This window comes from Desmodus rotundus, chromosome 2, assembly GCF_022682495.2.
Source record: "Desmodus rotundus isolate HL8 chromosome 2, HLdesRot8A.1, whole genome shotgun sequence".
In the NCBI taxonomy this organism is placed as follows: Eukaryota; Metazoa; Chordata; class Mammalia; order Chiroptera; family Phyllostomidae; genus Desmodus; species Desmodus rotundus.
Genome location: NC_071388.1, coordinates 36,213,878 through 36,241,263, shown reverse-complemented (window position 1 = coordinate 36,241,263; position 27,386 = coordinate 36,213,878). Strand labels below are relative to the sequence as shown.

Below are 27,386 nucleotides of genomic sequence, written 5' to 3'. Positions count from 1 at the left end.
ACAACAAAGACAACCCAGAGCAAGTAGAAGGTAGGAAATAACCAAGATCAGAATAGAGTTAAATGACATAGAGACTAAAAGCACAATTGTAAGGATCAACGAATCCAGGAGCTGGTTCTTTGAAAAGATAAACAAAACTGACAAACCCTCAAGCAGGCTCATCAAGAAAAAAAGAGAGAGGACCCAAATAAACACAATTAGAAATGAAAGAGGACAGATTACAACTGATACCACTGAAATACACAGGATTGTAAAAAATTACTATGAAGAACTATATGCCAAGAAATGTGAAAACTGAGATGAAATGGACAAATTTCTAGAAAAATATAACCTTCCAAAACTCAATGAAGAAGAAGCAGAAAGCCTGAACAGACCAGTAACTCTGATGAAGTTGAAACAGTATCAAAAAGCTTCTGACACACAAAAGCCCTGCACCAGATGGTTTCACAGGAGAATTCTACAAAGCATTTAAGGGAGAGCTAACCCCCATCCTCCACAGATTATTCAAAAAAATTCAGGAAGAGGGAAGATGCCCAAACTCATTTTATGAAGTCAACATCATCCTAAACCCAAAACCAGATAAAGACATAACAAAGAAAGAAAACTTCAGGCCAATATTACTGATGAACATAGATGCAAAAATCCTCAACAATATATTGGCAAACTGCATCCAGCAACACATTAAAAAGATCATACACCATGATCAGGTGGGATTCATCCCAGGGATGCAAGGATGGTACAATATTTGCAAATCAATAAACATAATACACCACATAAACAAAAGCAAAGACAAAAACCATGTGATTATATCAATAGATGCGGAAAAAACACTTGATAATGTAAAGCACCCATTTATGATAAAAACACTCAGTAACATGGGAATAGAGGGAAGATTCCTCAACATAATAAAGGCCATATATGAGAGACCTACAGCCAACATCATACTCAATGGACAAAAACTTAGAGCTTTCCCACTAAGATTAGGAACAAGACAAGGATGCCCTCTCTCACCACTCCTATTCAACATAGTATTGGAAGTCCTAGCCACAGAAATCAGACAAGAAAAAGCAATAAAAGCTTCCAAATTGGAAAAGAGGAAATGAAACTGTCACTGTTTGCAGGTGACATGATAGTGTACATGGAAAATCCTATAGACTCCACCAAAAAACTACTTGACCTAATAAATGAATTTGGCAAAACAGCTGGATACAAAGTCAATACTCAGAAATCAAAGACATTCCTATATACCAACAGTGAAACTGCAGAAACAGAAATCAGGAAAAAAATCCCATTCGATATAGCAACAAGAAAAATAAAGTACCTAGGAAGAAACATAACCAAGGAAGTAAAAGACCTGTACTCAGAAAACTACACAACACTGAAGAAAGAAATTAAGGAAGACACAAATGGAAGCATGTACCATGCTCATGGATTGGAAGAATTAACATCATCAAAATGGCCATACTACCCAAAGTGGTCTATAGATTCAATGCAATCCCTATTAGAGTACCCATGACATATTTCACAGATATAGAACAAACATTTCAGAAATTTATATGGAACCATAAACAACCCTGAATAGCTGCAGCAATTTTGAGAAAGAACAAAGCAGGAGGGATCACAATACCTGATATCAAACTGTATTAGAAGGCCACTGTAATCAAAACAGCCTGGTACTGGCATAAAAACAGGCACATAGATCAATGGAACAGAACAGAGAGCCCAGAAATAAACCCAAGTCTCTATAGTCAATTAGTATTTGACAAAGGGGGAAGAAGCATAAAATGGAGCAAAAACAGCCTCTTCAACAGATGGTGTTGGGAGATCTGGACAGCTACGTGCAAAAAAATGAAACTCGATCACCAACTTACGCCATACACGAAAATAAACTCAAGGTGGATAAAAGACTTAAATATAACTTGTAACACCATAAAAGTCCTCGAGGAAAACATTGGCAGGAAAATCTCAGACATTCCACGCAGCAACATCCTCACAGACATGTCCCCTAAAGCAAGGGACATAAAGGAAAGAATAAACAAATGGGACCTCATCAAAATAAAAAGCTTCTGCATGGCTAATAAAAATAGCATTAAAATGAAAAAAGAACCAACAGTATGGGAAAACATATTTGCCAATAATACCTTAGACAAGGGCCTGATCTCCAAAATATATAAAGGATTCACACAACTCCACTCTAGGAAGACAAACAACCCAATTAAAAAATGGACAAAGGACCTGAACAGACACTTCTCCAAGGAAGACATACAGAGGGCCCAGAGACATGAAAAGATGCTCAGCATCTCTAGCCATCAGAGAGATGGAAATTAAAACCACAATGAGATACCATCTTACACCAGTCAGAGTGGCCAACATAAACAAATCAATAAACACATGTTGGAGAGGATTTGGATAAAAAGGGAACCCTAGTACATTGTTGGTGGGAATGCAGACTGGTGTGGCCACTGTGGAAAATAGTATGGAATTTCCTCAGAAAACTAAAAATGGAACTGCCCTTTGACCCAGCAATTCCACTGCTGGGATTATACCCGAAGAACCCTGAAACACCAATCCAAAATAACCTATGCACCCCAATGTTCATAGCAGCACAATTTACAATAGGCAAGTGCTGGAAGCAACCTAAGTGCCCATCAGCAAATAAGTGGATCAAAAAACTTTGGACATTTACACAATGGAATTCTACACAGCAGAGAGAAAGAAGGAGCTTATACCCTTTGCAACAGCATGGATGGAACTGGAGAGCTTTATGCTAAGTGAAATAAGCCAGGCAGTGAGGGACAAATACCATATGATCTCACCTTTAACTGGAACATAATCAACAAAAGAAAAAAGCAAACAAAATATAACCAGAGACACTGAAGTTAAGAACAATCTAACAATAGCCAGAGGGGAGTGGGGAGGGGATTATGAGGAGAGGGGTTTACAGAAGCTACATAAAGGACACATGGACAAAATCAAGGGGGAGGGTAGAGGTGGGGGAGGGAGGTGGGGTTGACTGGGGTGGGTTGGAGGGATGGGGAGAAAAGGCACACAACTGTAATTGAATAACAATAAAAAATTTTAAAAAATCTCATTTTCATTTATAGTGTGTTTGTGTGTGTGTGAGGTGTGTGAGAGAGAGAGAAAGGGAGAGAGAAAGGGAGAGAGGAGAAAGAAAGAGAGCTAGTTCTAGGAACTAATTCTTTGAGTAAATGTGTTTTCTTCTTCAAAACAAAGAAGTAAATTTGTAGCATGGTAAAGAATATAATAGCTAAAACACTGGTTGGAAAACAAACTATATTATTTTGACAAAATGAACCAACTCTTTTCTATTGTAGTAATTTGGGTATTAAAATCTCACATTACTTGATAGTTTGTTTTAAATGTGAATCTCTTACTATTGTACTTGCATGAGAGTTAAGGGCCAAAGACATGTAATTGGTAATATTTCCTCAGTATGAGGATGCTATTAGCAGGATTTTCATCAAGTCTAAAATATTACAAGTGAAAGGGACTCTCAAAAATCACCAAGTTCTCATTCAAAGGAGAAATGTCTCCCAACACCATTGTGTTGGATAAGAAACACTGATAAATTGTGAATCAGGCCCTGGAATGTAACTTAGCTTTTTAAAGAAATTTGTTTTATAAAGAGTTTTGTTAATCACCAAGAAGAATTAGAGATTCTAAGTGAATTATTATTTTTTCCTTAGGTATCTTTGTCGTTATGTAAGAGATAATAACTGTTCTACTATTTTCAGTTTAAAGCTTGTTCCACTTTGGGAGGTGATATAAACAAAAGGACTATGAAATAGCTTTAATTGTTTTTTTTTCTGCAATCATTTTCCTAGATCATTACATGCATGCTATACAAGGATTACTTTTCTTCTTTAATGAACCATAAAGTAGAATTGTTTCTTTTGAGCTTTTTCACCTCGGTTTTTAGTATGTAGATGTTGGTAACATGTATAATCACTAATATTTCAGACAGAAGTTGGTGTCCAGCACTGGGAGGTGTTAGTTTCTTGAGACACTCCTAAGTCCTGGTTGGGAAGGACCTTACTATATTGAATGTAATGCCAAGACAGAATGCCTGCATTTTAAGATTGACTTTTGTTTCAAAAATTTTCAAATAATGCTTAGAATCTTGTGTTAACTTTTCAGTTATTATTTCTGCTCTTGTGTGAATTGATACTTTCAGGAAACAATATATTCACATTCATTGTAAAGCAGGAATCAACAAACTATAGCAAGCAAGCCAAATAGTCCACTGGCTATTTTTGTAAACAAAGCTTATTTAAACACAATCATGCCCATTCCTTCATTTTTATCTGTGGCTGGTTTTCTGGCAACAAAGTAGAAGGGGAGGGACCACATGGGCCACAAAGACTAAAATATTTACTATCTGTCTATTTACAGAAAGTTTTCTGAATCCAGCTCCACAGTCAGATCACTATTTTAAGATCCACATGGAAAAGTTGTACAAACTTTTTTGATTTTTTTCTCAGGATGTATAAAATTAATATGTACATAATAGCAATATTTGTTATATATTTAAGTATGCGCAAATCAAAAGAAGTGGCTACATAAGTTAAAAAGGAGTAAAGTTTATAAAATAGTGGCATATAGTATTATTAGTTAAGGATTATTTTGTCAAATTGTTGATTACTGAGAATCTCTAAAAATTAAGAAGGAATTGATTATATATTTGTTGTTTTGCTTCAAAGACTTTTTGGATTATCTATTTTATTAAATACATGAGGAAATAAATGAATGATGAGATAGATACAGTCTGCTCTATGTATTATTTCACAAAAATGTTTTTTCTGTATGTTTCTCTATATGAAGGCATATATTCAAAGGATAACAGAAGGCCTTATATATATCTACATACAGATTATTAATAAAGGAAACATGTAAAATTGACAAGAGCAATTTCTTGAATGAGTCATCGATGTTACATGAACCACATTAGTCACTAAAGAGCTTGGAGCAGTAACTACTGCAAAGAAGGAATAAGGCTCAGTAACAATAGAGGAGTTAAAAATAATGGAGTAAAAAAATTCTTCTTTTCAATCTTTTCAAAATTTCCACTCAATGGAATCTACTTGGTGAAGTTAACCCTTTTGTTCTTTTATGGAGAGAGGACAAATTGGGAGAGGACAAATGTGATATGGGAGGAAGAAATTATCTCTTATTCTATTCAGAAAGAACATGTAAATTTGAATTAGAGGCAGTTTTTTGTTCTTCTTTCAGGAATTTCCACTTCAATACAATCAACTCATTTTCTCCTCTTTGGAACAGAAGCTGTAACTTACTCACTTGGCACATGGTGTTTGATAAGTGTTCATTGATCTTTTCTGTAAAGTTAATCTTTTAAAGAAATATTTTCTGAGACAAATTTAACTTTCTTTTCTATGAATGTGTTAGCATTTAATAACTTTCTAGTTTCCACATAGCAAATGATACCCCACTGAACTAAATTGAACATTCACTTCTCTGTTCAATATTTCTTCCTAATATTCTCAATTAAAATAATTGAGCCCAGGGAAGTGATTATTTCTCTAAAGAAGTGTGGGCAAGTAGAGATACCATGGGTTTTGAGCCTAGAAGTCAAGGATAATCTGTAACTGTGAGACCTTTGGCCTCAAGGCCTCTAAAATTTCTTATTGAATACAAGGGTGGAATGGATGTACTCTCGATTTCCTTCCAGTTGCAATGGAGGATATTTGGAGACTATGCAAGTAAACTGAGGTGGAAATGAATTTGGATGTAAAAATAATCATCACAGTAATAAGATGCAAACAGGTTGGGGAAAATAATCTATTCAAATAAGAAAAATGTAATTTTTAAAGTGAATAATTTAAAAATAGGGACTAATTTGTATATATATAAGACATTAAAAGATATTTTTAAAATGATTTAAAATAATTACAAAGACATAATGAAATTAATGTGTGGAATGTATTTAATCCATTAGCTTACAAGTAACAGGAATTTACTCTGATTAATTTCAGCAAAAGGAAACTGATTGGAAGACCAGCTGGAGCTTCTAGAATAGATGGGAATGGCTGAGAACAAAGCTTGGACAGAAGGAACAACTGAGGCCTATCTGGAGTGCCAGAAACTGGTAGCTATAGAATGTTCTTGTAATGGGGTGCAGAGCAGGGATCCCAAAATTAATGGGGAATATTCCCCACAAACTTTAATTGAGGGGAAAGGAGGAGTAGATGATATGGTGTTTAAGGTACTTTGCATAACAATGGCAAGTTCATAGTTGTGCTGCCACCTTGGATGAAAGGTGCACTGTGACTTTAAGAACATATAGTGACTCATAACATAGACAGGGGAGGCAGATACCTCTGTGTCACCAGAAACCGGTGTCCTGACTAAAGCTGGCAGCTGAAAGAAGGTAAGAGATATGGGGGAACTGGCAAAAATGGCACATTATAGGAGGGACTGGCTATGAGGTCACCTAGGAAGTTCTGGACTGAGCATTTAAAATAAGGTCAGGCTGAAAAGAGAAGGACCCCAGTGCACCATGAGGTGTGACATATAAGGAGATGCCAGGCAGTTTGGAGGAGGGTATGTCACCCAGGTTTGCAGTAAGAGCTGGAGTAAGGAGGAGATCCACTGGGAAACCTGCCTGGGGAAGACAGTGACAGAGCTGACAGAGCTGTGCAGGACCTGCCTAACCAAGCGAGGTGCTTGGAGCTGAACTGAACTGTGACCAGGAATGGTGACCTGTAGACATCTGCTTTTCTGAGACATGGTACCTCTGACTGGCATATCCTAAAACGGGCCTGGTTCAGCAAAGAGAGGCGGGGCTGTATGTTTTTAGGTGTTTTAAAGGGAGTGGGTCCTAATGCCAGAAATCCACCATTATTCTAAATCGGACAACCTTTAAATAAACAACCCCTTTCCTTTTTCACTACTCTTGCACTGGAAGTCACACTTCTTGGCAGCAGGCAATGGAATCCCACAGCTGTTCCAGAACAGCACTGGTGGGGATTCTGTAAGATTCTCAAAGCTTGGGCAGGTTGTTCTAAATGCTGCTGTGGCTGCTGCAGCAACATAATCCAATTACTTTCAAAAGTCTCTGTTCATTTTTGTGTTCGATTACACCTTCAAAGTAAATTTATGTTATATAAATGTTGTGAAGGCTATAAAATATAGCCATTATATACCAACATATTGAACATATTTTCCACCAAGTACCTTATCTGTGCAGTCTAGGTTTAAATCCCTAGATACTAGATGATAATTCAGCCAGCTATTCAGCTATGATGGAATGAGAGTTGTCTACCTCCCTGTTTGGTGGGGAAAAAGGGTCTTCATTATTCTCCATCACACTTTTCCAGTTCACTCACTGTCACCTTTAGGGTCTATTTTAGCTACTGTCCTGATTCTGATAGCATTTTCCATATAATTATTTGTTTCAAATGAGAAAAAAGGTCCAACTAAAACAATACAACATATTTATCACCTTTTTCACTGAAAGTCTAAAAGCATGAAAGAACCAATCTAGAAGCTTGAACATTACCATCAAGGGCTGGACTCCTCTCTGGCTCTCTGACCTGTCTCCCATGCCCTGGCCTGACCCTCACACTTCACACTGTTGTCCTTAACAGCTCCTGGCTTCCCTGCTGAGGCAGCACAATCACAGCTAGACTGGCACAGCTTCAACACACAACATCCACAGAAAGACAGGTAGTTTTTCCCAGCAGCTCATAAAGGAAAATATAAAAGCTTGTTTCCTCAGAGACAGTCTGCATCCCACTGTCCACTGGACCTGTTTGTTTCATGTGTTCTTCTATAAACTGCCTGCTTTGTTACCGAGATGGGTTGTGAGGACGGCATGGGGCCCACCCCTGCAGTAGGGCCAGCACAGGCATGCCCATGGAGGAAGGTGCTGTTTTCCTAAATGAGAGGGTGCGGATGGAAAGCAAAAATGATGATTGTAACTAATTTAGGTTTTTCTCTTTTAAATTAGAATTATTTGAGATAACATTGCCTTCTTTGTTCCTCTTTGATATTTTCCCCTTTCTAATCTTTTGGAAATGGAGAATAAAAGAAGGTTTTATATCTGTACATGTGTATACCATTGTATGCTAGTTTATTTTCACTTAATCAATCTATATAAACAAATATAAAGTATGTGGCTTTATTTCCAGTTTTCTGTTCTAATTATACCCATTCTTCATTGAGATAAGAAGGCTAACATCATTTTTGTAATACCACTTCTTGATTAATTTGTCAAAATATTCCCTTAAAGTATTTTTAAACATTGGTTTATCTTTTTTATGCCACCCTTAGTTTTATTAGAATGTTCAGAACCAATGTAAAGATTTATCTATAATATACAAACACTTTAATAAATATAACTTTCATTCTTTTTCTATGCAAGTATAAATATGAGTTTTATTTTACTTCTAGACATAAGGATGATATCCTGGTTTGTAAATCCCCATTCCTTGTGGCCATAGAGAGATTTACAGAGGAATCCTGTCATTTTATTTCCACGCCAACAGCCATTGTAAACAGCAGCTCAGATTTGTCCTTCATTATATATCCTGCTGATTGCCAACTGCAGCGCTATTCCATAGTGACCTAGTCCTCACACTCTCCCATTCAAGGGAGAATCGCCCTGGCAGGGCATATGGGCTAAGTAGTTGCCAAATTTATGTCTTTTGCACCCTTTCCCAGTATATTAAGAAAATGTAATTTCATGGAGCAGACATGGAGAATGTACCCTTAAACACAATTGCATAGGAAAGAATTTAATTTTACAATGGGTCCAACTTCTCTGGCCTAAGATATGTTCAAAAGTAAAATTAGAACATGTGAGAGAAAAAGAAAACTTTATTATTTATTAATTCGATGGTTTTGTCAGAAACATTTTAAAGTCATACTCAAGAAAAATATTTTTAATAAATATTTTATTTACAAATAGGCCAATGTGTGTGTGTGACACACACAAGTGCATACAAACAAGTGCATACACACCAGTCAAATGATGAACCTGGCGTGAAAACTATTTATAAGTAATGTTTAGCATATTTTACAAAGATTGGTCAAATGATAAAATGCTAGTTTGTCCTCATATTGTCTACCCGTTCTAGATCATAGCCAGATTCAACTCCTGCGTAAAGAAAGGCCTAGGACTTCAAACTCCTTCATGCCTGTTCTCTAATTCATATTATGCCTGCACACAACCTTTGCTCAATTTCTTTAGGAAGAGTAACAAAAAATCACTATGTTAAATGCTCACAGAAACATCTTGAAAGTCGAATTAAAAGTTGAAGCATTTCAGTGAGGAGCAATGTTTCTCTGACAAGTGAGTATCTCAGCTATTCGTGCTATTAAACGTTATGCCATTTTCCATGTCAATAACGTCAGTTTTATCATGTCACTTCTCCTCTTGGCATTTCCATTTTGGTCGTGTTTGCTTTGGTTTGGCCTATTAACACTTTTACTTAAATTGGTGCCAGTCATTCCCAGAGTACAAAGGTATTTGATAGAATATCTTAATGGGAGGTAAAGGAAATAAAGAAAATAATTTTACAACATACAGCAGTTGGCAAAAGTAGGTTTACAGTTACTTATATGGAACAGAATAAAATAATAAATTATAATACAAGAATAAACTCTGTTTTACATACTCACAACTATAAACCTACTTTTGCCTACCTCTGTTTATTTCTGACAATCCTAGAAAGGTCAACTTTTCTATATCTTGCCAGAAATTTATTTACTATATCTGAATCAGACACATTTTCTGCTACATGCACAAAACTCCCAAGAAAGCTTTTTGATTAAAATTCATCTTTAGATTAAATAAGTTGCTTGGACACTTTAAGTTAATTTAGGATGTTAGACAACTAATCCTGAAAAGTAGTAATGAGATGTGGTGTAGATTCCAGCAAGAGGCTTAATCTTTATGGTCTTCATAGAGACTACTATGCATTTCAGAGAAGGCAGATGCCATTACTTCTCTTGATATAAAGGCTGTATGAGTACACTGCAGACAAATCTTCAAACCTCCAAGTGAGACACTTGCAGAAACAAGGACAAAATCTGCCTTTAATTTCCCTATGTAGTACCCTGGATGGGCAACAATTTATCCTTCATTCATTCATAGAGTACCTATTGGAGAAGTGGCCATGTACCAGGCACTGATTTAGATTCCAGGAAATCATCAGGGAATAACAACAACAACAAAAAAGAAAGCAAAAAATACCCCCCAAAACTATCCCTTCATGTCCTCATGTGTCTTACCTTCCAGAGGAGAGAGAAGGACAGAACACATGGCCAGTCAATGAGTAATTGCACAGAATGGCGTCAGTGCTATGGCAGTACAGGATACAGGACTGGGTTGTAGTACATGGGAGGGCTGAGGGTTACAAGTTTAAATAAGCTAGAATGTGAAGTTCTCCCTGTGAAAGACCTTGAATGCAGCAGAGAGAGCAAAGGGGAGGGTAGTAGAAGATGGGGTCAGTTAGTTAGAAGAACAGATTCTCTAGTGTCTTTTAGGCCATTATAAGGTCTTTGACTTTTACACAGAGTAAAGTAAGAAAGATCACAGTATTGTCTGACTTAGGATTTAAGAATAACTGTGGCTGATATTCTGAGAACAGACTGTGGGAATAAGAGAGCAAAGGTGGAACAGTTAGGAGGCTATTGTAAACATCTTACAAGGGACAGGAGTGGAGACAGAAAAAGGCAGTGAGATATGGCTGGATTCTGGCTGTTGACAGTAGAGCCAAGAGGATTTCCTAAGGACACGCATGAGCAGTAGGAGAGAAAGAGAAGAGGAATGGATGACTCCAATGTTTTTGGCCTGAACAATTGGGTGAGAGGTTAGATGCCTGAGGTCAGATAAGACACACTTTGAAACTGTTGACAAGTAAAATGAGTTTGGTGAAATAAGGAGACTGTTATGACACTCTCATTATTTCTAAACCAGCTCCCGAGAGAACTTTTGCCACATCTAGGACTTTTCATTCTAAGGAATTATAAAGACTGAGTGAGGCTTTATTCTTGGAAAACTGTTTAAGAATTGTAGCCCCAGAGGTTGGAGGTATTATTCCATAGACAACGAAAAGCTGCCAAAGACAGAGATCTGAAGGATGAATGTGGATTTGAAAAATCACATCAAATTCATTATTCAGGAAGCCAATAATGGTGAAGAATCAAAGACAGTCTTCCCAGTCACTGCTATGTGGGTCTGAGAGAGGAAGAGTAGAACCAGAGAATGTATGGTGGGAATGTAGGCCCTATGAGCCTCAGAGAAGAATCTTCTCCTTAGCTTTGGTTCTCCAAGAAGAAAGAGAACTGTGAAGGCTAAGATTCTTGCACCTTGTTCTGAGGAGCAGAGTAAAGCCAATATAGCATTACCTTTTGATTATACTATAATCAGATATATGGTTTTGTTATGAAAAATATATTTATATGCATTGCAGTTTTTAAAGATGTTTTTGACATGTTAATTAATTATATAAGGAGGCCATGAAACTAAGCTGGCCTTAGTAGCCTACAAAATCAAATCCAAATCTAAGCCTGTAATACCTCAAGGTTAATACATAAAAATGTAAAGAAAATCAAGCACAAACAGCCAAATAGATTCTCCCAAAGATGGCCACCACTTGAGACACAACCAATCAAACAATTTCTGCGTTTTGCTTCTGCCTCTGCTCTATAAAAGCCTTCCTCCAGCTCCTATTGGTGGAGTGTTGCTAACCATTTTTAGTGTTGCTCAATTCAAGTCAGTTTTTACTCAAATAAACTCTTACAATTTTTAATGTGCCTGAGTTACTCTAATAACAGACATAGTATCTTTGAGTCCCACAATAACTTTTGAAGTAGGTAAGATGGTATTATTATAACACCTGTTTTACAGAATGGCACAACAAAGAAACTTAACTGAGTCTGAGAGAGCAATTGACCAAATATCACAAAGCCAATGAACTGCTAACCTGGAAACATTCTTTCTAAACCTACATTTAGACATCAATCCTGTGATTCCCATGTTGCTTATTGCTCTCCATTCTTAACTAATATAGTTGGTAAAAACAGGAATCATTAATGAGACAACTGGTATTTCAACTTAGAACTAGTCTACACAGGCAGAGAACAACACTGATAAGAACAGCAATTAGCAGTTCTGTTATCTTAAGAGTTATACAGTCAAACTTTCCACCTCCTTTCCACATATGATCTCTTACCCCCTAAAAAAGAAAAAAATGAACTGTTATAATGCTGCTGGATAAGGATGGAAATTAAAATAATGTAATTTGCTCTTCATAATGCAGTAGTTAACTACAGTTCTTATCAATCCTTGGCCTCATTAATTTTGATTCTTACCGACACCTAATACATACATATATACAATGTTTATGAAAATCACCTAAATCAATATATATTTTTGTTTTTATTGGATGTATAATATTATGCATTAGTATTACAATATTATTTGAATAATTTTTATATTATCAAAATATTATTTATTTTCTTTACTAAAGAATGTAAGCTGACTTATATTCCTAATTTTCTAGAATTAATAACCATAACAAATGGGTACATAGGATCCTTAACTTTGAGCATAAAATGTCATTATTGTGGTATTTTATTTTAATGACAGGAGTGTTATAGCTTTCTTAAACTTTATCTTATAACATGATGTATGTTACTTGCAGAGTATTTGCAAATAAGCACATATTTTAAGAGACACTTTGTGATTTGATAATATTGACTATTATCATGTTGCTCAAATAAACTGTGAACTGTTTTCATAAATATGTATATTTTATGAATATAATGATTTTTTTCTAACTGGATTTTCTTGACAGATGAACTTTTAAAATAACAGTAAACATTTTACTCTTTGGGCATCTGTGTACACTACTCTCAGTTAGAGGACATTTATTTATATTGTATTTTCTTTTTAATTTCACACTCGCAAAGATTGAGCATTTGGCTGGGAACTGGTCCTTCTGCTGAACTCTGTTGCTCTTCAATACATCTGTTTGACTGAAAGACCCAGTTGGCCACTCTGCTTCCAGGACTAGCTGCTCCAAAAGTGTGAAGTAAGCCTGGCTGTGGTTTACATCTGCCAGTCTAATCTCATTACCAGCAGTGTTTCCTGCAAATTTAAATAGATTGTATCTCCTCTATCTGAAATTGCAAGCTTGTAAGATTGTTTAGAGGACACAGTGAAATAACTAATAACATATATGCATGTACTTAATGCAAAACCTGACACACACATGCTCAATAAATATTTATTTTCCTTTTTATTCTTCTCAGCCAAAGAAGCCTGCACTGCTTTCAGTACTCAATGCTAAGACTTCCACTCACCGAAATACAGATTCAGTCATGCCTTCCTAAGTCCACCAGCCTAGGTATTTGAATTAATGATCAATAGCAACCTAGTTTTGAAGGACAAATGCATCCCTTTGAGATGATTTTAAAATGTAAACAGCACTGCCATACTAGCCCTGAGAATGAAAGAGCTGGGATCAATTGCAATTCTGAAATAAAGGTGGTAAAAGTGGGGGAAATTGTTTTTCTTTTATTGTAATTTTAATTACCATTCATATCCCTTTTACCCCCATCTTCCCCACCCCTCAATCACCACATTGTTGTCCACATCCATGAACCCTTTTTCCTTTTTTCTCGATTCCTCTACCCGCTAACCCCTGCCTCCCCACCGCCAAGCCTGTCAGCCTGCTCTCTATCTATGAGTCTGTCTCTATTCCACTTGTTAGTTTATTTTGCTCATTAGATTCCTCATATGAGTGAAACTGTATGGTATTTGTCTTTTTTCAGACTGGCTTATTTCATTTAGCATAATGTTCTCTAGGTCCAATAATTGATTAGGAAAGACATTAAGAATTTGATTATTAAGTTCCTTGAAAGACAGAAAAGAAATATAAAATGATGGGAAAAAGGATTAATGAAGAAAGCTGGAAAGAGGAAGTTTAAAAAGGGACTAGAGGAGAAGAAAAGTAAAATGTAAGAGAAAGTGTAAAAGTAATTCTCATTAAATTTATTTTATGCCAGGCACATAGCTTCCTATGTGAATGTCTTTAGAAGAATGATTGAGGATCTTTTTCAGCTTTTCTCCAAAAATTGTCTACATGTATTTTCAATAGAACAAGACACGGTCATTGTGATGCCGGGGTTGAGAAAACATATTCTACATAGCATAGTGACTAGATCTACAGATAGTTTGTTCAACTAGTACCGCTACCTAGGAAGGTTCATTTCTCAAGTAATTATTTTATGTACGTGCAAAATTCTGATTCTGGTTCAGGTATGTTTCTTTTAAGGAACGATGCCTGAATGTAGTGAACTCATCTAACCTGTGTGTTCATATCCAAAAGATGTTTTTGGACTAAGAAGATAACTTTACAAATAAAATTCAATTTTATTTGTAAAATGCTTTACATAATTTAAAAATGTTCAGAAAATAACTAAAGGTGTCAAGTGTCAATCTCAAAAAGTGCTGTTATGTGTCCACCTATGATTTCCTCAGGAAACTCTATGATAAACATCAGAATCTCATCCAGATAAATGACGAGTCTGACCTAAATATACTGTTTATTTTTTTTAGGCTGAAAGGGATCAGTAATCTCCAAAATACTAATAGGTTTGTAAAAAATATAGACATGAATGACTTGGTTTAATGAAGTAGTGATTCTATAAGAAAAACCATCTTTTTATGTATGATGAAAAAATCTTTTGAGAAATATTTGAACCCACATATGAAAACTTCCATAGCACTCTAAATGATTTTCTCAGATGGAGCTGAAAGTTGTATTGTTATAACAAGTGCTCTTCGAGACACCGACAGATTAAAAGATCACACCACAGATCATGGCCTTCTTTGCCAACTGCACAGACTTTCTGAGTTACTTAAAACGTTTTGGCTAAATAAACTCCATGTCTGCATACTTCGGTCACATATTTGAGGGTAACAATTTTTATGACTTTATCTTTTGAAATACATTTGCTGATTGGAAATTCAATACTGAACAGCCTCTTGAAAAACTTCACATTTAAGGAGCCTCCTGTACAAATTGAAGAATTCACTGAATATAAAATTACTGTAATTTTAACAGACTTAGAATCTAATGATTACTTGAACATTCATGCTGAAATGTTCTAGATTCTGGCTAATGTTAGCTAATATATGTCTTTAAGCAAGTACATTTTAGTTTCTGTAATTTTTTCTTATTGAAAAGTGAATAACTTGTAAAGATTTTCCCCAACAGAACGTACGCTTAGCCTCAGCACTATATTAGGAATTTTGCATCTCTAAAGCATGAGATGGAACCTTTTGAGGGTGACTGTTTTCTAGGATGCACACTGGAAAGCTAATGATGACTTTACAACTTGCCGGGACTTAGCTGCAATCAAGCGCACTGCACCTGCGTGAGATTAGTAAGGTGAAAGTAAGGCAGCATCTGCTGCTTCTGCTCTGATAGGACAATCACAGAGGAGTTTGCTGGCACTGCCTCCCGGTACAGGAATCGTGATCTGTGTCTTTTTGGGCTTCAACGTGCAGGTTGTGAGGCACTCCATTTCGCTGTATGTTATGGCGTTGTGTGTTATGGCTGAGGCAATGTTGGGCTGAAGCCGGTAACCATGGCGATAACTTTGTGCTCCCTGGATCTTAATAGGAGTTAAGGTTCCAGAGCGCATAGTCAGGGCAGGAGGTTCTTGATTCCCCAAGCTTTCTGATCCTGTAGGGGAAGCAATATCCCTGGAAGTTCTCTATTATCATGCTGTGCTGGGAGTCATGCCTAGAAGACCTAAAAGTGGCTCTTGCAGCCCTTTTAAGACTTTGTAACAACTAATTCCACATCAAAAACTCATTTCTTCTTAAAGAGTGTGCCTTCTGTTACCTGTACTTGTCTAACGACTGAGGAAGACCAAGTTAGAAAAGGGCAACAGGTATGTGCAAATATGTATATAGTAGTATTGTTAGCAACAACAAAACAACTTTAGTATATATAAAAAAGGAATCAGTTAATAATGATAATATAGTTATATAATGAGACAATATACATTTATTTATTTAGAAAAATTCAAACTTACAGAAATACTGTAAGTAGATTACAATGAATTCCACTCTATTTTTGTCTAGATTCACTTATGTGCCAATAGTATTATAACATATATTTTTGAAATGTGAACTATAATATATTGAGGGGTTAAAATGGAGATCACTGTTTCCTTTTAGTAACAGTATATTTATATGTATTATACAAAAATGTATCAGTGTCTTTTTCTAGCTAATAAAATTACAGGTGATTATGTTTTTATTCCTTTGCCCATATATAGTTTATAATTTTTCTATGAATAGAACAGCATGGTGATATACAAAGCTAGATTAATTCTCAGGGAACTCTTGGTAATGTACAAAATTCTTTTATCTAAATTCCTATTTCTAGTACAAAGTGAAAATGTCAGTTATCCTTATGGATCTTTACCAAGCTAGAATATGACACTTCATTTGAGATCATGCAATACCTTATTATTTTCTGAACCTCTAATCACCTACTGGATATTATTGAAACTTGTATAATGTTTCAAATGATACTCTATATATAGCTAGAGAAATATGTGGTTTTATTGCAAAGCTGGTTAAACATAAAGTTAGCTTTGTAAAACATAATTTATAAATTAATACCCATTCAATTTCTGAAACTTTCAAACTAAATAATTCTGGATCACTTTACTTGAAAAGGGATGCTGTGGGGAAGAGTAGAAGTTTTGATGTTACGATTCTCAAATAGCTTTTTAAAAAAAATCCTCTCAGGTTTCATGTCTATTTCAGTTTTACATCTAAATCACTGCCACCTTAAACTCTTTTCATAGTTATCATTAATTGTCACAGATAAGTGAGCTGCATTCAGGGGAGATGGTTACGTCACAGACAGACGTCCATAGCTGCCACCATGTGCATCATCACAGTTACACTGCCTGGGGAAACGGCTGTGACCATCCGCAGGGAAACTGAAATTGTCATTCACCAATTGTTATCCTGTGTGGCCTCAGAGATTTAGAAGCAGACTGTGTAAAGCACAACAACATAAACAATAAACGTGAAGGTTAAAAACCTAGAAATCAGAAGAGCTTAGAAAGCCAACTGCAGACTCTCTTGTACATTATGAAGCTAAACAAACAAAAACAATGAATAAATGCACAAATAAATAAAGGATGAATTCAGGAACAAATTATTATATAAATAAAGATTGTCTGAATCAACCATCTATAACAATGTTTGATCCCACTTCACAACATCTGCACAGTAGGGGAACACTTTCATATACTTCTTCCTATTTGAGAATTCTTCCTTAGGCTGAATTGAAATGATTTTTCTAATCCTTGCAGATATACTGAAAATTGCTATTATGGCCTTCAGGAGAATTGTTTCAGGGTTAACATATCTTAATTTCTTCTGCTGTTCAATTTCTTTTATCACCCTGGTCTTAAAATTATAATTTTGCAACTAAAAATATAGTTTAACAGTAGTGACTGTGGAAGGATTAGTGTCAAGTTGTAGGACTCTGAAGGCTATAACTTTGCAGGTGAAATTCCAGATCAAAGGGAAGGAATAATCAGCGCCTTGCAGTTTTATTAGCACTGCATATGGAGGTGTGTTTCCAACCAAATATGCAAATTGTATATCTTGCCAGTCAAAGAAGTCCATTTTCAAAGTGAACAGATTAAACACTTAAACGCCTCTGTAAAATTTCCAGCTTTTACATACATATAGGATTTCTTTAAGGCATCTTTTCTGTGGCCGGTTTAATAAGATACCTACAGGAAAAGGTTCCGGAACACAGCAAGTTTGGGAAGACTGCATGTTCTATTGGCCTTTGCACGTTTGCCACCCATGGAGACGTGCTGAAGGTTCTACCTAGGACACACACATTTCACATCTCACACTGGGAAATGCCAGCTTAAAGCAAGGTTCATGTGCATGTTTCTGTGTTTAACCATTTATATGACATTAGCATAACAATTTCTTTTTGCTTCAGAGAACCAGTTTTTGTTTTTGTTTTTCAGTCAAAGCATTTATTTCACTTGTTACTTTTTCCAGGAGCCTGTTCAGTTTTCATTTTAGATTTGCTTTTTTCCTTTTAAAATTGTACATAATAAAAATGTACAAAATGATGATTTGATGCACATATACACTGTAGAATAATTACCAAAATTAAGATAATTAACGCATTCATCATTACATAGTTAACATAGCTCACTTTGTGTGTGTGTGCCTGTGTTGAGAATGCTTAAAATCTACTCTCAACAACTTCCCAGCATACAGTACTGTATTAGTAACTGGAGTCACCGTGCCACGCATTGGGTCCTCAGAACCTACTCTTCTTATAACCGAAAATCTTCCAACATCACCCCATTTCCACCCCCCAATTTCCCAGCTCCTGGCAACCACCATTTTATTATCTGGTTTTTTAAAGTTGACTTTATTTCAAAGATTCCAAGTGTAAGTGATACCAAAGAGTATTTATCTTTGTCTTTTGACTTATTTTACTTAACATAATGCTCTTAAGATGGATCCATGTTGTATCAGATAGCAGGGCTTCCTTTTTTGTCACTGAATGATTCCATTGTATGTAGGTATATAAGTGTGTGTGTCGTATGTGTGTGTATGTGTGTATGTATGTGTGTATATGCACACACACACACATATGCATTTTCTTAATCTGTTGTGGGACCATTAAGTTGTTTCTCCAACTTGGCTATTGCAAATAATGCTGCAATGAATATGGGGGTGCATTTACCTCTGAGACACTTATTTAGTTTCCTTCAAATATATGCTCAAGAGTGGAATTGCTGGATTGTGCTATAATACAGTTTTTCTGAGGACATGCCATACTGTTTTTCATAATGGTCGTACCATTTTACATTTCCATATACAGTGTGTAATGGTTCCCTTTCCTTCACAGCCTTCCAGAATCTGTTATCTCTTCTCTTTTCCTATAATAACCATCCTACTAGGTGTAAAGTGGCATCTTATTGTGGTTTTGACTTGCATTTCCCTTATTATTAGTGATGTTGGGCACATTTTCATATACCCAGTGATCATTTGCATGCTTTCTATTGAGTTGTATGAGTTCTTTATATATTTAGGATAGTATCCCTTATCAGATACAGATAGTCCCCAGATTATGATGGTTCAACTTACAATTTTTCAACTTTACCATGTTGCAAAAGCAATATTCATTTAGTAGAAACTGTACATTAACTTTTGAATTTTGATCTTTTCCCAGGTGAACAATACATGGCATGGAACTCTCATTATGCTGGGCTGCGGCAGTGAGCCACAGCTCCCCGTCAGCCACTCAGTCACAGGGAAAACAACAATAGTCTATGGTGTGTTCGTTGTGTTGGATGATTTTGCCCAACAGCAATGTAAGTGTTTGGAGCATGTCTAAGGTAGGCTAGGCTAAGCAATGATTTTTGGCAGTTTAGGTGTATAAAATGTTTGTTTGACTTACAACATTTTCAGATTAGAGTGGGTTTATTGGGACATAATCCCTTTATAAGTCAAAGTATCTGTATACGGTTTATAAATGTTTTCTCCCGTTCTGTAGGTTACCATTTCAAGCTTATCAATTGTTTCCTTTGCTGTGTAGACGCTCTTATTTCAGGGTAGTCGCACTTGTTTATTTTACTTATTGTTGCGTGTGCTTTTGATTTCTTAACCAAGAAATCATTGCCAAGGTCAATATAAACAATCTTTTTATCTATGTTTTCTAGGAGTTTTGTGGTTTTAGGTTTTACATTTAAGTGTTTAATCCATTTGGAGTTAATTTTTGTAAGTGGTGTAAGAGAGGTCCACTTTCATTCTTTTGCATTTGTATTTTTAATTTTCCCAATAATTTTTATTACAAAGACTACCCTTTCCTCACTGTACGTTCTTGGGACCTTATCGAAAATCTGTTGACTATATATGAATGGGTTTATGTCTGTGCTCTTTATTCAGTTCCGTTGGTCTATGCAATTTTTTAAATGCCAGGACCATATTATTTTGTAATATAGCTTGAAATCAGGTACTATGAGGTCTCCAGCCTTCTTTCTTAGACTTGTTTTGGCAATTCAGGGTCTTTTATGGTTCCATACAAATTTTAGGATAGTGTTTATCGATACTTGTGAAAAATACCATTGAAGTTTTGATAGAGTGTGTTCCGAAATGTGTATATTGCTTTGGGAAGCATGGTCATTTTAACAGTACTAATTTTTTCAATAGAAGAAGAACACAGGATATCTTTCTATTTATTTGTGTCTTCTTCCATTTTTCATTAATGTCTTATACTTTTCAGTGTACAGGACTTTCAACTTTTTGGTTAAATTTATTCCTAGTTATTTTATTGATTTTGATGCTTTTGAAAATGGCATTTCCTTTTAAATTTCTCTTTCAGAAAATACATTGTTAAAGCATAGAAACAAATTATTTTGTTAAAGAACCAAGTAAATAATTCAAATCCAAAACATGAGCACAAACACAAAATTATTTTAAGATACCACTTAAAAATGAGAAACAACAAACAAAAGCACAATGAAGAAACCGTAATTTATACAACTTATCAAAGGTAAGTATATGCCATGATACTAAAATCACCCCAGTGCCTACGCTTGAAAAATAATTCCTTATTTTTAAAGATAAAACCACATCTATTTAAACCAATTTCATTACTCATAAAAGTTCTACATAAAATGTCATATGTTATTAATGGCAAAGATTTTACTATTGTAGTTACTATGTAGAAGATTAACTGATGATATTAGTGTTAGGTTTTTAAGCAAAAACATACGAAAAGTTAGGGAAAATGACAATCAATTTTTCAGAGTGGGTTTCATTTTTTCTAAAGAGTTTATTTATTTATTTTTAGAGAGAGGGAAGAAAGTGAGAAATAGAGGGAGAGAAACATAGATTTGAGACAGAAACATTAATCAGTTATCTCTTATAAGTGCCCCAACTGGGGACTGTACCTGAAACCCAAGCATGAGCCCTGACCGGGAATCAAACCAGTGACTTTTCACAGGATGATGCCCAACTAACTGAGATACACTGGTTTTATCTTTTTAACAGCAAAATATATTGGATTGCATTAGTAATACTGTGTAAGTGAAACAATTTTATCTAACCTGCCAGCAATGATAATTCACTACTACTAGTCCTGAGTGAATGTTCAACACTTGAGTCCTGTAGAGGACTAGTGTCCGATATAGCAATCAAAATGTCACAGACAAAAATAAATGAGTTAAACCTATTTTAAGAATGTGACATTAATTTTGCTTGTGTGTATAAGACCAAACTAAAATTGTTAATATCTCAAATTGTTTGAACTGCTCTTTGACTACATAGTTCAAATATCTAAACCAGCTGCTTTCTGAAATTTAGGGTTTTAACCAGAATTTCACAAAGACTTCTTTTGATATTTAGGTTTAAATAAAAAGCAATTTACAAATTCTCAGTGTATACTGAACGGAAAACTTTGTAAAACACTAATACCCAGAGGGATTGCTTGGTTTTAACACAAAGCAAAGCCTTGTAAGCATGGTAGAGAGATAAACCTGCCAATAGAATTACAATTTCAAATGTGAGACTTTTTAAAAATATTAAATTAGTATAAGAAAAGGTTTTAAATCAGTTTGTTAGTCTTTATGTTTACTTCAGTTGACTATTAGTAATAGAAGCAGCAGAAAGGAAGATAAATTATGCAGAACCCACTGAAAAGGATTCATTATGAAAAAATTCATAGTGAACAGAAAAGGACAATTTCTCTTCTTAAAAAAACTAAACAAAGCAAAAAGGTAAAGAAAAACAAACTATACCATATACCATGAAAGAAAAGTCAGTGGAAGAAATTTTCAAAGTCAATTTTACTTACATATTTTATAGCAAGCAGAATTGAATTTTAACTTTTAGTTATCTGCATTAAAATATCAACAATAGAGAGAAAAAGACAACTATTTTAATTCTACAACCATACCTTCTGTATTCTACCACTCTAAATTTTTAATATTATGAGCTAAATGCTTTCCTCTCAAAATTCAAAGGTTGAAGCCTAAGCACCAAAAGTGACAATATTTGGAAGCAGGAACTTTAGGGTGGTAACTCATTTGAAGTGAGCTCATAGGGTGGGGCCGTCATTCAATAGGACTGATTTTCTTCCAAGAAGAGAAGATACCAGGAATGAGTACACAGACAAAAAGGACATGTGAGGACACAGTGAGAACATGGCCACCTGCAAATCAAGGAGAGAGGCCTCAAGAGAAAACTACCCTACCTTTACCTTATCTTGGACTTCCAGCCTCTAGGACTGTAAGAAAATAAATTTCTGTTCTTTAAGTCACTTAGTCTGTGGTATTTTGTTTGGCTGTCTTAGATGACTAGGGCTATTTTTTTAAATTCCAGAGTGCATAAACATATAACTTTTTATAAAAAGTTAATTAATAACTCTGTAATTTGAAATTTGGACTTCTGGCAACTCAAGAATTTGAACTAATTAGCTCCTGGGGCTAAAGTATCTCCCATGGTTTGTTTATTCCCCTTGGAGAATAGAGGTCTGGTTTGGCAGGATAAAGACCAGCACTGGGGCCGTCAGTAGCAATTGTACAAACACCTTGATAGATGTAGCTGTGGCAATTCAGTACCCCTCCACCCAAGAGGAAAAGGGCAGAAGCATACATTGTTGCCCTTGATTTGAATAAGGAAACGAAAATGGATGGCAGCTTGTGTGACTTGAAAAGGCACTTCGGTAGATCAGTAAAGAGGACTTTGTTTACATGACTAGAGTTTTGAGCTTCAGAAAGACTGCTGGTTAAATTTCCTCAAGATTATCAATACATGCAAACTTTTTGTCAGTGTTCTACAACACATAATGCTAAGTTAAAACAATCACATGGTTTCTTGCCTGTAAATTCCAGTATAGCACATATTACATTTGCCCTTATGTTTTAGCCTTTTGTGCATGTCTTATGTTCACGGTAAAATATAAGCTCCTAGGCAACTGGGGTATTTCACATGCTGATTGTGTGTTTACACACTGAATGTCATACACAGTTGGGATCTCTATAAAAATTTAACACGCAATAGTCCTCTGCAACAGATGGCATACTCACAACTGAGTGAGTGATACTGTCATCAGTATTATGGTCTCTCTGAGTATTATGGGCTCAATACTCTCATGCATGTGTTGGGTTGACCAACATTTTCGTTTAGTTTCTTCCATAAAATAAAAGACACATTTCTCATTTTCACCAATAACTTTATTGATTTGGACATTTTGAGTATGTCAGCTATCTCTCATGGGGTAGAACATTCACTGTTCTCAGTTAATGTTTTGATTTGATTGCTATCAACTTCAACTGGTCTACCTGACTGTGGAGCATCATCCAGCAAATCTCCAACACAAAATTTGGCAAACCACTTTGGACATGTTTGATCAGTCACAGCACCTTCTCCATATACTGTATAAATCTGTTTTTGTATTTCAGTTGTGTTTTTACCTTTCTTGAAAGAACAAAGCATAACACGCAAAAATGTGTTGTATATTTTCTTCCATCTTCAATATTAAAATGCCTACACAAACATTCACCAATTTTGATAAGGTTTTTTCTTAATGCATGCTGATATGACAACTGTCACAACACAATCTAACAAAATTATTTCAAATGAAGTTAAACACACCTAAGCATTACTAGAGCCATCTTACAGAAAAAAGCAATTGAACTTTTTGGCCAACCCAATAGTTGAAATGAGATACATGTATTGTATTTTCTGGTGGGTAGTTCTTGGTATATTAAAAAAGTCTTTTTATAAAACACCCTATGCAACAAATATATCTTTGATACCTTATTAGACTTAAAAAAACAGCACTGTTTATCCTGTGGACAGTTTTACAATATTGATGCAATTGTTTAGTTTTGATTAGGTTTGCCAGCTTCTGGCAGGTGCTTCAAAAGCAACATTTAAGGAGAATATAGCTAGATTGACTACTTTCATATATACAAATGCTTCAGGCTTCCCTAAAATGACCTCTTAGATATTATATCAATATTTACTTGAGACACACAGAGCATTGACTAATATATGGATGATGAAATTCTATTTTCCTACAAGCAAAATCAATACATTCTGTGGCCTATGAAAGATGATTTCAAAAGCTAAATTCTCCTTTAGCTTTTACCTTGTCTGGGAATCACTTTATCTGCCCTTCCACTCTAAATGATGGCTTTGCCGGATAGAATAATCTAGGTTGTAGGCCCTTGCTTTTCATCACTTTGATACTTCCTGCCAGTTCTTACTGGCCTGCAAAGTTTCTTTTGAGAAGCAGCTCATAACCTTATGGGGACTCTTTTGTAGGTAACTCTCTGCTGTTCTCTGCTGCTTTTAAGATTCTTTGTTTATCTTTAAATTTTGGCATTTTAATTATGATGTATTTTGTTGTGGCCCTATTTGGGTGCTTCTTCTTTGGGACTCTCTGTGCTTCCTGAACTCATATGTCTATTTCCTTCACCAAAATAAGGAAATTTTCTTTCATTATTTTTTCAAATAAGTTTTCAACTTCTTGCTCTTCCTCTTCTCCTTCTGGCACCCCTATGATTCAGATATTGGTGCATTTAACGATGTCCCAGCAATTCCTTAGACTATCCTCATTTTCCTTGAATTATTTTTCCTTCCTGCTGTTCTGATTGAATGCTTTATTCTTCCTTGTGTTTCAAGTCATTGATTTGATTCTTGGCTTCATCCCCTCCACTGTTGGTTCCCTGTAGATTGTTCTTTATTTCACGTCATGCAACCTTCATTTCTGCCTGGCTCTTTTGTATGTTTTGAAGTACCCATTGAGTTACTTGTGCATCTTGATAACCAGTGTTTTGAACTGTGCATCTGATAGATTGCTTATCTACATACTATTTAGTTCTTTTTTTCTAGAATTTTGTTCTTTTCTTTCATTTGGGTCATATTTATTTGTTTCCTCATTTCGACAGCTTCCCTGTGCTTGTTTCTGTGTATTAGGTAGAGCCACTTTGACTCCCTGTCTCACTAGCATGGCCTATGGTGAAAAAAGCGCATGCACCTATAAGTTGTATGGGGCAGAGCCTTAGGTAATTACTAGGGAGGGGCAACCCTTGTCACAGTTCTGTTGCTCTGTATGGTAGAGCACTCAGAGAGGGGACAATGCCACTCCTTGACCTCTGGAGTTTTGCCCAGGAGGAAGCTGTCTCCCTATTGCCAGTCATTTCACTTTCTCCCCATATGCCACTGGTGACCTTCCAGCTGTTACCCTGGTGCTGAAATCCAGAGGGGGTGGGTCTGTGTGAGTCCTAAGCCTGTTGCTGACCCTTTAAGAGGATTCTCTCGAGAATTCTGCAGTTTCTTTCACTGCTCCTGCCTCCACTGGCATTTACAGCTGGAAATTATAGGGTCTTATCTTCCTGGCCCTGGAGCCCTGGGCTGTGTGGTCTCATCTGGGGATGGGATCCCTCACTCCCGACGTATTCCTCTCAATTTTTATCCACCACACATGGACGTGGAACTGCCCATTCCATGTCTCTGCACCTTTCCGCTCCTCACCACCTCTTTGCACCTTCCCTTCATATCTCCACCCTTCCATCCCTCTGCCCCTCTGCCCCTCCACCCCTCCTTCCTGTCTGGATGAATGTGTCTTCTTTAAATCCTTGGTTGCTGGACTTCCATACAGCTCGATTTTTCTGACACTTCTCGGTGATATTTGTTTTATAGTCTACTTGTATTTTTTGCTATACTTGTGCAAGGAGGTGAGGTGTATTTACCTATACCTCCATCTTGACCAGATGTCCCAAATTATCATATATATTTTTATATATAAAGATAAATAATTCCCCTGTTTTAAAATTGCATGTGCTATTGTTTGTTTAAACTTATGATAATCTTATTCTTCTAAATTGTCCTAAGAAACACATATACACAATCTCAACTAAAAGAAAATTTTTTTCAATACATATTTAAGTTCAGTTTCAGGTTATTATATAAACATTTTCAATATAGAACAAAAAGTCCTCTCCCAAATAAATAAGGAGGTGCATCTTCTATGTCACTATTTATTATTGAGAAACCATGTTATAGTTTTAGATACTAATTATATTTAGATACCAATATTTTTCAGTGTTCTGTTATAAATGTGCCAAGACATTTTCTTTTTTTTTAACAGATTTTATTATTCTTATTTTAAAGATTTTGTTTATTTATTTTTGGAGAGGGGAAAGGAGGGAGAAAGAGAGGGAGAGAAACATCAATGTCTGGTTGCCTCTCACGTGCCCCCTTCTGGGGACCTGACCTACAACCTAGGCATGTGCCCTGACTGGGAATTGAACCAGCAACCCTTTGGTTCGCAGGCCCACACACAGTCCACTGAGCTACACCAGCTAGGGCTGAGACATTTTCAAAAAAAATTGTATTCTCAGATATTTCTATAAACATGGAATTTCTACAGATAGATATTTCTGTAGATATGATGCTCCTTAAAAGTTTGTTACTTGTATTTACCTATAAATTTTGTTGATTACATGTATCTCAAGATTCTCAAAACAGGAAAACTAACATATGAGAAGGAATAGACACATTTTTTAAACTAACTTTCCCTGATTTCTGGATAAGTAAGCTTATTTATACTTTCTTCTCCTTGATCACCCACTTAGACATTTTAACTTCCCAAGGAACACATCTGCCCTGATTTTTCTCTTTTGAGTATTTCCCAGACAGATAAGCAATTTAGAGAAGTCAAAGCACTAAACTGATTAAAAGGAATTTTTAGCAGATCTGAATATAATCTAGGGGATGCATATTGGGGATTGGCTTATTTGAAATGTACAGATTTATGCATCCCATCTTTCATAATGTCTTCTTTATTTCACTACACATAGAAATGTCTATGAAAACTACGAAACTAGAAAATACATTATGAAAGTATAACATTTTACTTTGCATTACATTTCAATCAAGAATTATGGCTAATCCCAAGCACTGTTCATTATCTCTTTCTTTTTCTAATTTAGTTTCTGTGATATTTATTGGACACTCTGTGTGCATAAAAAGGTCATTTCTAATACACAGCCATAGCTCTCGCTCAGGGTGGGAGGAATTCACCTTCCAGTGTGGCACGATTGCTTTCCTTCTGACAAATCACATAGCATTTTATCTGAAGTGAAAGATACAAAAAGAACACAGAAATAAAAGTATAAACTCTACTAATAAAACAAAATGTGCAAAATTCTTTGGAATAGGTGAGAAGTGACTGAATTTAAAAAAAATCAATAACTAGTGAGAGTGTCACAAATTACTTGATTTTTTTGAAGTTGCTTTGTAGTAAAAT

At 35.6% G+C, this 27,386-nt stretch overlaps 1 protein-coding gene across 9 annotated transcripts in view; it reads right to left on the bottom strand.

Moving 5' to 3' along the window:
* The window catches only part of NAALADL2 (N-acetylated alpha-linked acidic dipeptidase like 2), a 1,136,857-nt gene that overhangs the window by 288,753 nt on the left and 820,718 nt on the right, over positions 1–27,386 (bottom strand). The window lies entirely within an intron of this gene.